General features: G+C 39.2%; 1 long non-coding RNA gene across 11 annotated transcripts in view; it reads left to right on the top strand.

Moving 5' to 3' along the window:
* The window catches only part of LOC138843425 (uncharacterized), a 442,121-nt gene that overhangs the window by 250,268 nt on the left and 174,269 nt on the right, over positions 1–17,584 (top strand). For 2 of the 11 annotated variants that reach the window (XR_016211952.1, XR_016211951.1), the window contains exon 2: positions 2,536–2,588. The exons of 7 other annotated variants lie outside the window; for them this stretch is intronic. This is a non-coding gene — a long non-coding RNA (uncharacterized LOC138843425). Of the gene's footprint in view, positions 1–2,535; positions 2,589–6,578; positions 6,689–7,880; positions 7,939–17,584 lie in introns of all 11 variants that reach the window. 2 more of the 11 variants (XR_016211955.1, XR_016211956.1) reach the window with 2 other exon arrangements.

The following is a 17,584-nucleotide window of genomic DNA, read 5'->3' as shown; positions in this document are numbered from 1 at the left end:
TGCTAAGCAGTTTTTCATATATTTGTTAGCCATTTGTATTTCTTCTTTTGAGAACTGTCTATTGAGTTCTTTTGCTCATTTATCTGGGTTGATTGTTTCTCCATTGAGTTTGTGAGTTCCTGGTATATTCTGAATGTTAATACTTTGTCAGAAGAGTGGCTTGCAAATATTTTCTCCACTCAGCTGGATGTCTCTGTAACCCATTGATTGTTTTCTTTGCTGTTGTCTCTTCCAGGATCTTTAAGTTTTGAAAACCTTCTATTTTTTTCTTTTCTTTATCAAATTTTTCTCTTGCTTCTCCTTCAGACTCATCAAATTTTTGTTACAGGCCAGGTTCGTTAACTTACAACTTGGGTAAAATCTTATACTATGTCTCACTTTTGTGTGTTTTCATACAGATGACACCTTAAATCTCAGTACTCCTTTCTCATTTCATCACTATTTTCCTATTTTTCTTAAAGATTTATTTCATTTATTTGGAAGACAGAGTGGCAAATAGAAAGGGAGAGCCAGAGAAAAAGAAACTTTGGATTCACTGGTAAACTCCCCAAATGGTCTCAACAGCCAAGGGTGGGCCAGGTAGAAATCAGAAGCCTGGAACTTCATCCTGGTCTCCCATGTGGGCATCAGGACACCAAACACTTGGGTCATCTTCTCCTGCTCCAAACACATTAGCAGGGAGATATTTCAGAGGCAGGGCCATCAGAACTCATACTGGAGCTCCAATATGGAGTATAAAGTTTGTAGGGAGTGACTTAACCTGCTTAGCCACAGTGCCAGTACCATTCATCCCTATTTGCCAAGATAACTCATATATATTCTTTAGTTTTCAGCTTTTATCATGGTTTTCCTGTATAGTTTCCCAAGTCCTCCAGCCTGGCTTAGCACTCTTTCTAAATACTTCCAGTGCATTTTTTTTAACTATGTTTACTGTTGTAGTTATTATATTATAGGGCCTGTTTAATTGCATGGTAACTTTTTCAATAGAACCTCTTTTATGCAGGGCATCAGCTAAATTCTCAAGCAAAAGAAATTAGGTACATTTGCATTCTAAACATGCCAGAAATATGATATGTTTCTGAGCTCATTATGCTTTCCCAACTCTCCTGTAATTCTCACGATCATTCCCACCAGCTCTAAGCAAAGCATATAAAGAGGGGTCTAAAAATTTTGAGAATTTTTTAAAAAAGATTTTATTTATTTATTTAAGAGGTAGTGTTACAGACAGAGACAGGAAGAGACAGAGAGAAAGATCTTCCATCCACTGGCTCACTCTCCAATTGGCTGCAATGGCTGGAGTTGGGCTGATCTGAAACCAGGACCCAGAACCTTCTTTTGGGTCTCACCATGACGGTTCAGGGGCCAAGCATGGGGCCATCTTCTACTGCTTTTCCAAGCCATAGCAAGGAACTGAATTGGAAGAGGAGCAGCTGGAACTAGAATTGGCATGCATTTAATATGCAGTGCCACAGGCAGAGGCTTAGCCCTCTAAGCCACAGTGCTGGCCTCCTGAGGAATTTTTTGAAAGAAGAAAGCCAATGATATGTGGTGTGGCATAGACAGAAAAAGTGCTTTGGATCTTTATCTCATATTTGGGAAAAAGGAAAAAGGACAATCTTTCCATCTTCAAGCCAATTTAAAGGGTGCAATAGTTAATTTTATGTGTCAATTTTTAAACCATGGTGCCTAGATATGTGATCAAACACTATTTTGGGTCACTATTTTGGGTGTTTCTTTCAACATGTTTGCAGATGAAATTAGCATTTAATTGGGTAAGATTTGAGTAAACAGATCATTCTCCTCAATGGGATGGGGTAATGCAACCAATCAGTTGAAGGTCTGAATGAAACAGAAGACTGACAATTGGGAATTTGGTAGCAGACAGCCCTTTAACTAGAGTTGCAGTATTAACTCTCATGGGTCTCCATTCTGCCAGTTCATCCTGCAGATCTTGGACTTGCCAGCTTCTATAGTTTCTTGTGTTTCTCTGGACAATCCTGATTAATATAGAGGGGTGCCGAGATATTGAGTGTATCTGTAAGCAGAGAAGACTGACAAATTATTCCTTGTCTACTTGCTGAACTTCAATTGGAAGACAACTCCAGGAAGAACAGAATGGAACACAGTCAGGGAGTTTATTGAAAATTCTGCCCCATGATTCCTGGAGGTTTGAGTCGTTTATGAAAAAAAAGATCAATGCTAGTTACTTGCTTAGAGCATTCCAAAGGCGAAAGATCGGCTGGAACATCCCACTAAGGAAGGCCACTTGTGAAAGCTGTAGAGAAGAGCCAGGCTCAAGACCTGTTCCAAATGAACCTTTCTTAAGGGAGTATTCTACTGGGGTAAAGGGATCCAAGCAGGAAGAGAAGATGTGACAATACCACCATGTTACCGTCCTCCAGTGGTTGAGCAAGACCAACAACTGTGAAAGTCAAAAGCACTTGCTCACAAGATGTTCTCCACATAGTGGTAGATTAGGGAAGTGCCATGTAAAACATTTGATTTCTTTATACCAGTTTCTCTCACATACTGGAGGAGCCAGAAGCAACGTGAAAAGAAGAGTGAGGAAGATATCCTCTGCTCTCATGGTAGGTCCCTAAGTCAAGCCAAGACTGTTGCACTTGCAGGACGAGAGGATGACAGTTTTGCAGTGGACATTGTGAGGTTAGTGAACTGTGAAGTTAGTAGGCACAGTTCACACAAGACAACTCTCAATTCTTTGTATATTTATTTACTTTTATTTATTTTAAGAGGGCAGAGAGAGAGAGAGCGAGCGAGCAATCTTTTTCATCCAGTGGTTCACTAACCAAATGCTCACAATAGCCAGGGCTGGCCTAGGACAGTTAGGAGCCAGGGACTTCATCTAGATCTCCAATATGGGTGCAGGGACTCAAGTACTTGAGCCATCATCTGCTACCTTCCAGCACGCACACTAGCAGGAAGCTGGGTTAGACTCAGAGGGTAACCTCAAACCCAGGTACTTCTACATGGGATATGGGTGTCCCAAGCAGTTCAATACTCAACTCAAGACCACTCTCACTTATGACCCCAATTACAAATTCATGGTTTTTTCTATTTCTCTCTTTGGTTCAGTAATTTGTTAGAAGGGTTCATAACACTCTCTCTGTTATAGTCACAATCACATTTTATTATAGCTAAAGAGCATAGTTTAGAATAAGCCAGAAGAGTAAATGCATAGAAGAGAAGAATAGCACAGGTATCCTCCCTTTAAGACTCCTAGAGTCATGGATGACATTATTTACCCTGTGTTGGTATGTGACGATATTCATACACATGTAGGATTGTTAACTAGGGATGCTCACCTGAGCCTAGTTGTTCACTTTTTTAATTAGGGGTTCTATGGTAGACTGTCCATAGTTCCTAGCCCTCTGATAGTAGAGCAGATACTGCATGACCCATGCCAGGATCAAAAATTACAGTTAGACTGGTAACATAGGTAAGCGAAGACACTCTCACTTGAGATTACCAACCAGATGAGGCAAGGACCAGACCTTTCTGAGTCTAAAGTATTTATTACACAGATGTGAATTTGGATTAAGATTTTTTTGTATTCAGGGACTTGTGATAGTGGTATCCCTTATGGGCATTGGGTCAAATCCAGGTTGCTCCACATCCTACCCAGCTCCCTGCTAATGTGACTGGGAAAGTGGCAGATTATGATCCAAGTATTGGGTCCCTGCTACCCATCTAAGAGAACTGGATAAAGCTCCTGGCTTCAGCCTGGCCCAGCCCTGTCCATTGAAGCCATTTGGGGACAGAACCAGTGAACAGGCTTTCTCTCTCTCTCTTTCTCTGTGTGTTTCTGTGTGTGTCTTCTCTCTCTGTAATTCTTCCTTTCAGATAAATAAGTAAATAAATCCTTATAAAAAGATTTTCTGGTATTCAAAGGTATTAAAAATTGTGTGTGTATCTGAGAATTCTTGTGAATGGCTGAAGGAGGGAGTATAGATAGAACATGTATGAATGAAGGTATTCATTGAAAGGAGTTTCTATATCTATTAAATTTACACATAGCAAGTCAGTGAGGTATGTATATCTTGCTGACTAGTTGTAGGCTCTGTGAAAATAAGTATGGCATCTTTCTCTTCTCTACCACCCAGCACAGAGATGATTGGGGCCTGAAGAAATATTTGTCTAATGAATGAATGAAGATTTCTCACAAAGCAAAAAGGAAATTGCCACCACAGGAGCTATCCTTATGTGATATATGTACTCCTGATGTTTGTGATAGAATCATGACAGGTCAGAGCCTCAAAAACTAAATCATCTACTTTCAGTTTAAATAGAGCTAAAAGAAAGAGTACTCTGGTATTCCTTAAGGACCTTGGTTTACCACGCCCCAGTAGCCTTCTGGGAGTAGTGAGAACATCTGGGAGTCACTGTAAAGGGAGAACAACTGCTGTAAGTCTTCATTTGGCCTTTGAACCTTACTTTTATTTAGCATAATGTGTTAACTGAGCCAAGAGGTTAATAGCTTAGAGTTAATGTCATAAAATCTTCAGAATATCATTAATGATCTCCTTTGGAAGAATTCTTTCAGGATAGTTACAACCCAGTATGTATGTTGAGTGTGATGTGACAAATACATTTCAAAAATATATAAAGAGCTCATCATTAATTTTAATAGTGACATATATGATGACAGATTATGAAGTTTGAACAAAGAAGATTTTTTGACTAAGATTCATGAATAATGCCTTTTCTTTTAAATAAACTTATTTTAGAGTATAGTAGTTTTATAGAGAAAAAGTTATGAATATGAGGATTGTACAGAGTTCCCTTATACTCAGCATCCAATTTTCCTTATTATTCACATCTAATATGGTGCATTTATCACAATTAATGAACCAATTTTGATACATTATTGTTAATTAAAGTCCATATGCTATTCATATTTTCTTAGTTTATACCTGATGTTCTTTTTCAGTCCTAGGATCCCATCCTGGATACCATGTTACATTTAGTCTTTATCTCTTTCTTTAGCATCTTCTAGGCTTTGATGGTGTTTCTTAGATTTTTCTCTTTCTTTTTAATGACTTTGATAGTTTGGAATAGTATAATCCAGTTCTTTTGTAGAATGTCCATCAGTTTGTGTTTGCCTGGTATTTCTCATGGTTAAACTGGACATAAACAATTTTAGAAGGAAGACTATGGGAGTAAAGTACAGTTTTTATCACATTATATCAAGGGTACATACTATCAGCATGATATCATAGTTGATGTTGACATTGAACACCTGGCAGAACTAGTGCTTACTTGATCTCTCCAAATGTATAAATTATTCTTCTTCCAGTCTCACCCCCTTTCCTTGCTGTACTCTGGAAGAAAGTCAGCATGTAAAGTTCAGATGTAAGGAGTGGAGAGTTATGCTGTATCTCTTTGAAGATGAAGTAACTCCATAAATTAATTTGGATCCTTCAGGTTAGGAGACATCTATTTCTCCCATTTGTATCCAATAATTTACAAATATCAGTTTAGACACATAGATATTTATATTATACTTTAAGGTATGACCCAATATGATTTTATTTATTATGTTGCATACATTCTTTCAGCTTTGACCATTGGAAATTTATTTAGTTGGCTTTTGTGTCCCTTTAATGTATTTATCTCCATCATGGTACATTAGTATGTCACATGGAGAACCAAAGGAATACAGTCATGTTATTGCAGTCATATTACAGGAGAATTCCTCAAGGGGAACAGACTTTCTATAAGCTAAGACCTGGAACTTGTCAAGGATTTGCAATTTTCAGTTGTGTTTGCTGTGAGCCTTGTGATCAACAGCTCTTAATCTTTATGTCCAAGTAAATTGAGAAATAGTACAATAAAGTGTCAGTCAACCTTTCTGTTAGAGTAGCATGATTCACTAGAATAGCTGTTACCACAGGCAGCTTAGATCGAGATAGTCTAATTGTTGGTGTCTCCTTAATTACAGTTTGGTAATTATGTCTACATTATCTTAAGTGATTAAGTGTAGCCCAATTCCCATTTAAGAATCTTATTCATGCTAATTTTAGGGGATCTATTTCCACTTCAGTGTTTCACAATGACCACAAGACAGCAGCAGACAGCTATCACCAAAAATGCCGTACCCTCCCTTATTCCTTAGCAAAAGAAGTGTCCTCTGAGCCTTCTTAAAGAGCATTGGCTGTTGCTTCAATCTCAGATACAACATACCCATTCTAATAATCCCTTCTCCCCATGCCTTCTGACTTTCTTCACAACCCTATTGAAGAAGTCCTAGAATCTTTGACTTGCTGCAGTATAGTATTTTCTACTTTTAATTATTATCATTTTTTTTTTTTTTACTGGAGAGCATTTTCAAGTTCAGATATGAAGGACTCAGCAAAGTCAGTTGATTGAGGTCAACTCCAAGTGCTCGGGAAATGGAAAGGCCCCTTTTATAATAAGAGAAAGGGCTGCTTCTGCAGGCATGAGAGTGTGGGATTTGAGGGCTCAGAATTCTCCAGGTGACACAGGACTAATATTTTCCTTCAGGGGCCTTAATTTGACACGGGAGGATTCTGAGAAGATACTTTTCATCTTCTTTGCAGCTCGGCCTGTCTTATAATTCAGTTTTCAGTCCTAATTTCCTGCACAGTGTGTCCTGGAGCTACAGAAGAGAATTACTCCGAGGTTTCATAGAAGCCCCTTGGTTTTTAAGGTACCCGTTTAATTAGCAATTAGCTGTCTTTAACCTGTCATTTTCTTTTAGCCAGATCTGCAGTGTCATAAAGGTAGACTTTCTATGCCATAATTTTAAAAATTCCTGTTGCTCCTATATCAGTCATGTGGTGTTTTATTAATTGTGATGCCACTCATTCTAATCAGTTTACTCATCACCAGGAATTAGGGCTCTAAGACTGCTTTAAGACAGAGTGGTTATCTAATTTTAAAGTCCCACCTAAAAGATAAGCTTTCCAGGGCCACTTGTCCCACATCTTTGATACCAATTTTCTTAGTCTGTATGATCTAGTGAAGTATTGAAGTAGCTTTTAAAAAGCACTTTGGCTTAAATGCCACCAGTTCTGGCTATAAACAACAAGCGTAGCTTGGGTGGCTTATACACAGGAGAAATTTTATTTTGTGCTGTTCTAGAGACTGGCAGTCAAAGGCCAGTATGCCAGGATGCTTGGGAACTGCTGAGGGTCACCTCCAGTTTGCAGACCCTTTTCTTCTCCATGTACCGGCACACAGAAGAGGGAGCACTACATTGCTCTCTGGGATCCTTTTTACAAGGACAATAGCACCATTCTTGAGGCAATCTCATTACCTCCCAATACCAATACATTGGGGATTAGGATCTAAACATAAATTGGAGGGGGGGAGGCACAATTTTCAGTACATCACATAAACCTTTTGTTTAAAGATTCATTTTAAAGATTCATTCATTTATTTATTTTAAAGATTTATTTTATTTATTTGAAAGACAGTTACAGAAGTGGAGACAGAGAGAGAGGTCTTCCATCCGCTGCTTCACTCCCCAGATGACCACATTGGCCGGAGCTACACCAATCCGAAGCCAGGAGCCAGGTGCTTCTTCTGGGTCTCCCATGTGGGTGCAGGGGCCCAAGGACTTGGGTCATCTTCCACTGCTTTCCCAGGCTATAGCATAGAGCTGGATTGGAAGAGGAGCAGCCAGGACTTGGACTGGCGCCCATATGGGATGCTGGCGCTTCAGGCCAGGGCTTTAACCTGCTCTGCCACAGCGCCAGCCCCTAAAGATTCATTTATTTATTTGAAAGAGTTACAGACAGAGAGGGAGACACACACACATTCAGCAGGGATGGGGGTGGGGGTGGGGGATGTGGTGGAGGAGAGAGCGTGAGATCTTCCATCTGTGTTTCATTCCCCAGATGGCTGCAATGATCAGAGCTGGGCCAGCAGAAGTCAGGAGCCAGAAGCTTTATCCAGGTAGCCTATGTGGGTAACATTGGCCAGGCACCTGTACATCTTCCACTGCTCTTTCAAGCCATTAGCAGGGAGCTGGATCAGAAGTGGAACAGCTGGGACAGGAACCGGTGCCAATATGTGATACCAGCATTTCAGGCAGAGGCTTTGGCTTTACCTGGTACTTCACAATGCTGGTTCCCATAAACTTATATATATATATATATATATATATATATATATATATATATGTATTTTTTGCATTTTAAAATCCCATGGCAGTAAGACTGAGGGGAAGAAAAGGAGCAAGCAAAGAAAAAGAGAAGATCAAATGAAAGCTAATATGAGCACACGATTTTATAAAACATTGCTGAGGCAGTTGCTTGGTCACTGTGATATCTCTGGAGAGGTTTTGTGGAACTAGAGTCACTTACAGAAGTTCATCACAGGGTAAGAAGGCTGAAAACTTCATCTCTGTCTAGTCATTGTCCTTTGTCTTTACATAGTCAAAATTTAGCTTGTGGAGTATCAAGTCTATTATGCTTCTACATTTCCCATCTGCTTTGGGAAGCCAGGGAGACGTGATGCTCTGTAATTGGCACTTGCATTGGGCCCTGATGTGATGGGAGGAAAGAAACCTTCCACAGAGCCATGCAGACTGGACGTTGTCCCTGAAGCTGCTCTGCTTCTGGCCACTGAGGGGAAGATTCAGGCCAGGCCTCAGCTCAGCTTTGGCTGCTCAACTCCATATCCCCCAGTGTGGAAGTAGCCAGTGCTTTCTATTGAGCAAGTATTTGAGAGTATAGATTGCAGGTTGGGCTGAGGAAATCTTTGAAAGCATATAAATTATATCTCATACAATATTGAAATAGGAAACTATTTTAAAATGATTCATTGCAAAAGCTACAATAACAAGGGATTTTATTTCCTTTATATCTCTTTTAATACTAAATCTTTCCTAAATTATGACTTTAGCCATTTGTTGTATACTTACTGTGTGCTAGGTGTTATGCTAAACTCTTTTACCTATATATCCTTTCATTTTTACAACATTGTAAACACTATTATTCACTTGGAATATAGAGTGAAATTAAGACTTAGAAGAATGAAAGAATTTGCCCAATGTTACATAGCTAAGAAACAATAGAGCTTGGTAAAATGAAAACTTAGATAGTGAAACTGGTCATTATGCAGAGATGTGAGCAGGGCAGAGTTGTCCCTACTGATCTTGTTTAGTTTTATGTTTCAAAAATTTTTCATTTTACTTTAAAGGTGGAGAGAGGGAAAAAGATGTCATTGGCTTCTTCACTCCCCATGCAATATCCATGGCAGGGTCAGGCCAAAGCTAGAAGCCCAACACTCAATTCAAGTCTCCCATGTGGGTAGCAGAGATTACCTGAGGTATCACCTACTGTCTCCTGGGTGTTCATTATTAGGGAGCTGGAATTGGAAATGGAGCTGGGATTTGAATCAATTTCACTGATACGGGATGCTGGCATTCTAAAAGGCAACTTACTACTGAGCCAAATGCCTGCCCCATGATTTTGTTCATCTTTTGCAGTTTTCATCCTTGTCTTCATGGAACAATCTTCCTAGAAAACCTTGAGATACTATAGTAGGTCCAATTGCAATAACAATATTATCTATGTAGTAGGATTATGATAGTTAAATAAATTCAAGAAAAAAACCTAGTCTATTCCTAGTACATGAGTGCTTAGCACCAGTTAGTGATTGTTGCTATTATTGCTGTCATTTTTACTGTGAAGGTTAGATATTTCTTGTACAAAAATTATAACTAGCTAAGACCTGGAACCAACCCAAATGCCCATCAACAGTAGACTGGATGAAGAAATTATGGGGCATGTACTCTATAGAATACTATACAGCAGTCAAAAACAACGAAATCCAGTCATTTACAACAAGATGGAGGAATTTGGAAAACATCATGCTGAGTGAATTAAGCCAGTCCCAAAGGGACAAATATCATATGTTCTCCCTGATCGGCGACAACTAACTGAGCACCAAAGGGGAAACCTGTTGAAGTGAAATGGACACTTTGAGAAACAGTGACTTGATTGGCTCTTGTCCTGACTGTTGATGTACAATGTAATACTTTATCCATTTTAGTATTTTCTCTTTGTTTTGTTCTAGTACTATTGGTTGAACTTTGTGATTAACACACAATTATTCTTAGGTGTTAAAATTTTAACTGAAAAGTGATCCCTGTTAAATATGAGGGGGAATAAGAGAGGGAGGAGATGTACAATTTGGGACATGCTCAATCAGACTTGCCCCAAATGGTGGAGTTAGAATCGTGCCAGGGGATTCTCATACAATCCCATCAAGGTGGCATGTACCAATGCCATCTCACTAGTCCAAGTGATCAATTTCTGTTCACAGTTGATCATAATGATAGGTCTAAGAGTCAAAGGGATCACACAAACAAGACTAGTGTCTGTGAATACTAACTGATAGAATCAAAAAGGGAGAGAACGATCCATCATTGGAAGCGGGATACACAGCAGACTCATAGAATGGCAGATGTCCTAAATAGCACTTTGGCCTCAGCATCAACCCTTAAGGTATTCGGATATGGCTGAAGAGCCCATGAGAATATTTTAGGCATGGAAAGCCAAGACACCCTGAAAAAAAAAAAAAAAGAAGACCTAAATGAAAGATCTCTGCCAGTGGAAAGAACGGAGCTTTCAAAGAAGGAGGTACCTGTCTCTGAAGGGAGGAGAGAACTTCCACTTTGACTATGACCCTGTCTGAATAAGATGGAAGTCGGCGAACTCAAAAGGCTTCCATAGCCTTGGCAACTCATGACTAGAGCCTAGGGAGATTACTGATGCCATAAACAAGAGTGTCAAATTGTTAAGTCAACAACAGGAGTCACTGTGTACTTACTTCTCATGTGGGATCTGTCCTTAATGTGTTGTCCAATGTGAAGTAATGGTATAACTAGTACTGAAACAGTATTTCACACTTTGTGTTTCTGTGTGGGTACAAACTGATGAAATCTTTACTTAATATATACTAAATCGATCTTCTGTGTATAAAGATAATTGAAAATGAATCTTGATGTGAATGGAATGGGAGAGGGAGCGGGAGATGGGAGGGGTGTGAGTGGGACAGAAATTATGGGGGGGAAGCCATTGTAATCCATAAACTGTACTTTGGAAATTTATATTTACTAAATAAAAAATAAATAAATAATAAATAAATAAAAAAATTATAACTGGATTTCCTACAAAATTAATGAAAGCCATTTAGAAAGACTGAAGTTACTTACACTCAGTGCTTAATAACTGTAAATTATATATGCTACAGTCCCAATAACACACATCAGTTTGACTTGCCTGGTCTCTCTGTGATGAGTCCTAACTTGCCTGTTCTGTTTCCTGGATGTTAAGCCTTTTTGGCTTTTGTTTCATAATGTGCTGCCCTTGGCCTCTGATCCCATTTTAGGACAGGTTTTCTGGGCTCTTAATGCTTCAGAACATAACCCTATTTTGTATTAGTCTGGATCATGGCTCTCTTATCTTGAGGTTTTCTTCCCAGAATCCCCTGTACTCACAGGTTGCCTGTATTCTCTGGGTGCCTGTGTGAGTATTGGCAGACAAAGGGTCACTCAGTTGTTTCCAAGGTATTTTCTGATAACCTACAATTTGACCAGCAGCTTCCATACTCTGAGCCATGTGCTCCACAAATGAGAGGGCCTCTCCTACCTTGATAAGTGATTAAATAAGTTTTCTAAAAAATATAGGTCCCACAAGGAATCCTGAGTTTATAACCACACAAACTGCTTGTGGATTTTACCAGCACTAAAACTTACATAGGGACAAAGACTGTGGGTCCCCAAGAGGGCCATCACATTTAGCAAATAAAAATCTGGGACCCTCAATTAAGTTTGAATTTCAGATAAATGACAACTTTTAAAAAGGATGAAGTATGTCTCAAATATTACTTGAGATATACTTAGAAATCCTCTGTTGTGAAATTAAACTTAACTGGAGTTCTCTGTTTTATCTGGCAATGTCCCCACAGAATGGTGCCTTCTGTCACATTTATCTCCAGAGAAACCATTTAGATCTGTTACATGATGGCATCTGAGAAATAGCCGTTCTTCTTATAGCTTATTCTTACCCTGATCTTGACTTTCTATCTCCTTGGGGGTGTGACTATCTTAGGTGACCTTACATCTTGTTTTGTGTGGGACAGTCTCATTTTATTTCTGTTGTCTTGACGTAATTGCTAACAATCCTCTTTCACTTTCAGAAGTGGCTTAGGTTGGATGATAAATTATATGGTCACTGGTGCCTCATTCAATCCTTGATTTCCTCTTGACCCTGTTAGCAAGTAAATTTTCAGTTTCTTCCCCTCAACACTTTGCTCTAATATCCAAAAGTTGCCATCATTTTAACTGACTCTTATTTCACATCCACAAAGCACTGGGTCATACCACACTACCTAAGAGAACATAGACACAGACACAAAGGCTACTGAGCAATCATTGTTAGTGGCAATAACTTCCTGTTCTCATTATCATGTGTAAAGCAAAAGGGAGAACTAAGCAAACATTTGATGAATTCAGTAAATGTAACTGATTAATGCAGATAAATCCAGTAAAATATGTGTGAATGTCATCTCTTTGAAAACATCTTGGTAATTTATACTTTAGAAAAAAAATGAGGAGGATGATGTCCATATTCAATACACAGAAACCATTGATTAAACTAGATTTAGAGTATACAGAAGTAAAAAAAAAATTATATTGCCTCAGGTAACTATTTCCATTTTACAATGTCTGCCAAACCCCATTTTAATATCAAACAATAAAATACTCAGTCAAGAATAAGGTTGCAATGTTCCTCCTGTGAAATGTCAAATAGCTTAGATGATGGATTTCACACCCCTCCCTGATTTATCCGTTTATGTTTTATATTCAGGTACCTCTGCTTTTGAGAGGGTTTTTATAAGAACATGCTTTATATGCACATCCATAACAATACAGAACTGTTGTCTGCTGAGTCAAATTCATCCTCACCCTTTCTGTATAGCATGAATACAATTAGGGCTCTTCAGAAACTGAAAGAAATCCAAACAGACAAACAATTAACAAAGGTCTCCATCTTTGAATAAAATAAACAGGGACGAATGCTGTTGTTAGATGTCCTGATTTTTATACTGTTTTCATCTAAGTCAAAATATGAAATGTTCAAAACAGAAAGGAAAGGAACATTTCTTGATAAGAATTACTATTGTAAGAATATTTACTTCTAAATCTGTGTCCTTAGATATTAAAAAGTTATTTAGAACTTATTAGAGGAAAACAAGTCTGTCATTGTATTTCTTTGTTAACTCATCCAAGATTAATAAATGTAATGCATTATGCTTTCGCATTCACTTCTGGACTTTATTTTTAGATCATGGATAATAGTTGTCTTATTAAATCTAAATCAAAGGCTCTTTGGAAAACATGATTTGAAATATTGCCACTAATTTCATCAGTATTTTAATGACCTCCATGGAAAATTGTGAATGTTTAATGAGTATTTATAAATGATGGGTATTTAAAGGAGAAAAGTGGTAATACAAAGAACAAAGATGCAATATCCTACTTACTTCATTAGTGTAGGGAAGATAGTGATAAGAACTGGCAAGGTGGATATCAGATGGTCTTATAAAGAGCAAACATTTTAATGACCAGCCTGGGAAGGTTATCCTGTCCCAAACGAAAGTCCTTGTAAGATTCTATAAGTGGAATTCAAAGTAAATAGCTGCGGAATGAACATTTTGGTTTAGTGTAAAAGGAGAATGTGAGAAAATGTTTCCTTGTAAATTTTCTTTTCATAAGTGAATATAGCAAGCATATTTTACTAAAGAGAAATGTATAAACATCTGAATAACATGAGCAGAAATTCAGTCCTATTAGTTACATTTCTTGCATCAAAATAAAACATTTATTCCAATCGAATTTTCTGGTTTAGGAGTTGGCAAACTAGGCCTACAGGACAAATCTAATAGCCAGCTGTTTTAGTGCATAAAATTTTATTCAAAATAACCCATATTGTCTATGGTTGTGTCTGTGGTACAGTGACAGCTGGTTAGTAGGAAAGAGAATGTGTGGCCTACAAAGCCTCAAACTTAAATTTATGGTTCTTTTTTTTCAAAAAAGCACCAATCTCTAATCTATATCTGTGGCTTAATTTTCCAATTCCCTAGATATAGTCCTTTTACCACTGTCAATATAACAGAGACATTAAAACACTAATCATCATCAAATTTTATAAAATTATCATAAAATTCCATTAGCCTAGATTCATCTATGTATTAATTTATGAAGTGTTTATTAAGGACCTGACATGTTCACTTTACAAGATATAGTGAATTCAAAAATTTAAACAATCTGTTCCCTGACTTTAGTGTTTTATAAGGTACTAAAGAAAACTATCATGTAGATCATTGCAATAAATGTGTTTACCGATTTATCAAATGTTTCAGAGTAATACCAAGTTATCAGGTGCTGGTGAATATGCTTGCATATAGTTGACAGGTAGATATGCACCTATGCTTCAAGCAATTTATAGGGGCAGGTGCTGTGGCACAGCAGGTTAATGCCCTGGCCTGAAGCACCGGCATTCCATATGGATGCTGGTTAGAGACCCTGCTACTCCACTTCCCATTCAGCTCTCTGCTATGGCCTGGGAAAGCAGTAGAAAATGGCCCAAGTCCTCGGGCCCCTGCACCCATGTGGGAGACCTGGAGGAAGCTCCTGGCTTCGGATCAGCGCAGCTCCAGCGGTTGCAGCCAATTGGGGAGTGAACCATCGGATGGAAGACTCTGTCTCTCTCTCTCTGCCTCTCCTCTCTCTGTATAACTCTGACTTTCAAATAAATAAATAAATCTTTTAAAAAAGAAATTTATAAAACAGATAAGTGGAAAAAGAGGGATAAACAGCTAGAAATCATGACCAATTCTATGTAAGAAGTGAATAGATTTTAATGTTGAGGGTGAATGCAAAAGAGCTTTACTTTGCATTATCATTAGGAAAAATCCATTGTGAAGGTGTTCCAGTTATCTACTTGTTGCATACAGTAGTCCATCCCATAACTTGGCACAGAAGGTTAAACAACCTCTTGCAATACTGGCATCCCATGTCAAAGTGCTGATTTGAGTCCAGACTGCTCCACTTCTGATCAGTTTATTGACAATGTGACTGAAAAAACATAAGGGATTGGCCAAAACATTTGAGCCTCTGTCACCCATGTGGGAGACTCAAATGGAGTTCCTGAGATCTGGTTTCAGCTTTGTCTAGCCCCAGCTGTTAACACCTATTTGGGGAGTGAACCAGCCAATAGAGGTTCTTTCTCTTTGTTTCTTCCTTTCTCTGTAACTCTTCACAATTGTTTACATTATTAACAAGTATACAGTTTTGCCAGGGTTTGGCCAAGACACACACCTCTGTGCTCCACATGGAATCACCTAGATTGGCTCTGGTGACTGGAGAATCCTTTTACAGATGGGCTACTTCACCCAGCTGGGTGACTTGGTCTGGTGGCCATATGAGAAACTGCTCATAGTTATGGCCTGAGCATTGGTTCCTCTCCAGGTGGCCTTTGTATTGGGCTACTTGGACTTCCTCACAGCATGATGTCTGGGGTCTAAGAGCAAAAGATCTCAGACAGTTAGCAGGAACTATATATGTTTTTTTGTATGATCTAGTCTCAGAAATTGCCACTGTCAGAAAGTACACTGTAGTAACAAGCTCTTCTAGATTAAAGGAGACATAACATAGACCTGAGTTCTTGATAGAGGAATGTCAAAATTGTATTGTAAGAAGATCATACTATTGTAGTTCTGTGGACATCTTTTTAAAGTACATTTTGCCACAAAATGCAACAATTTGTATAATTAAGCTAAGGTCTAAAGGATAAGAAAAAGTCAAACATGCCAATAATGTGAAGAAAATTAGCCTAGGAAGAGGTAACAGCAAATACAAAAATACTAGAGCAAGAGAGAGATTGACTTGTTTGAGCAACCTAGAGGAGGCTTTTGTAGACAGCAGGGGGAAATTGATTAATGGTAAGTTTGCAGAGCAGGAGGTATTTGATCATACTGGGCCCTCTGGCGCAATGCAAGGCTTCTATACAGTGTTTTCTAAGTGTTACAGGAAGCTTTTTAAAGCATGGGAAGAGTATGATTTGATTTAAATTTCTAAAGAACACTCTGTAGCTTGGAGAAGGTGTAGGAGGGATTCAAAGGCAGGAGCAAAGAGATCAGTCACAAGCTGATGCAGTGATTCTACTGAGACTTGACTTTGCCTTGAACCAGAGTGTGGAAGAAAAGACAGAGCAAATGATTGGATTAGTGAACATCTTATATTCTAGAGGTAGGATTTATATGTGATTTTAAATGATTGGTTTTGAAGTGAAAAGTAGGAAATGTGGAAGGACCAAGGATGACTTCTACATTTCTGGTATCATTTGTGTGAAGCAGAACACAGAAGAGGAGCCCATATCTGGGCTGGGGGCCAGTCATCAACAGTTCACTTGCAGACCTAGTAGATTTGAGACAGCTCTGATACAGCCAACAGTACTGTTGGTTTGGATGGAAGACGAGGATTTGGAAGACATCAGCACAAGTATGGGTTTCTATCCCATGGAGATTACAGAGGGAGAGAGAACACAGAGGGGAGAAGAAAGAGCTAAAGCCACATTCTGAGAAGGGTTGACTTTATTTTTTTTAACCTACAAGTTTCTCTATCTTTTTAAATTGCTTATTTATATGAAAAGAGAGAGAGAGAGAGAGCACACTTCCATCTGTTGGTTCACTCTCCAAGGCCTGCAGTAGTGCCTGGTTGGTGCCAAAGCAGGGAACCGGAAATTCAATCTGGTCTCCAATGTCGGTGGCAGGGACCCGTCATGTTAGCCATTACTGCTGCCTCCTGGGGTCTGCATTAGCAGGGAATTAGAGTCAGGAACAGAGCTAGGGATCAACCTCAGGTACTCCCATAAGGGACATGGGCATGTTCACTTGCTGGCTAAAGGCACGCTGATGGCAGTAACTGGAGAGGTTTTTTTTTTTTTTTTCTTAATTATTTTTTATTTTTTGACAGGCAGAGTGGACACTGAGAGAGAGAGACAGAGAGAAAGGTCTTCCTTTGCCATTGGTTCACCCTCCAATGGCCACCGTGGCCATGGGGTGCAGGGCCCAAGGACTTGGGCCATCCTCCACTGCACTCCCTGGCCACAGCAGAGAGCTGGCCTGGAAGAGGGGCAACTGGGACAGAATCCGGCACCCCGACTGGGACTAGAACCTGATATGCCAGTGCCGCAAGGCAGAGGATTAGCCTAGTGAGCCGCAGCACCGGCCGAGAGGGTTTTTTTTTTTTTTTTTTTTTAAGATTTATTTATTTTACTTGAAAGGTGGAGTAACAGAGAAGGAGAGGAAGAGGCAGAGAGAGAGAGAAAGAGATATCTTTCATCCACTGGTTCACTCCTCAAATGGTCACGGTGGCTGGAGCTGGGCTAGTCTGAAGCCAGGAGTCAGGAGCTTCTTCCAGGTCTCCCAAGTGGGTGCAGGGGCCTAAGGACTTGGACCATCTTCTGCTTTCCCAGGCAAATTAGCAGGGAGCTGGAACGGAAGGTGAGCATCTGGGACTTGAACT

Source organism: Oryctolagus cuniculus, chromosome 8, assembly GCF_051225735.1.
Source record: "Oryctolagus cuniculus isolate XC-2025 breed Fujian yellow rabbit chromosome 8, ASM5122573v1, whole genome shotgun sequence".
Classification (NCBI taxonomy): domain Eukaryota; kingdom Metazoa; phylum Chordata; class Mammalia; order Lagomorpha; family Leporidae; genus Oryctolagus; species Oryctolagus cuniculus.
This window is presented reverse-complemented; position numbering and strand designations above follow the sequence as displayed.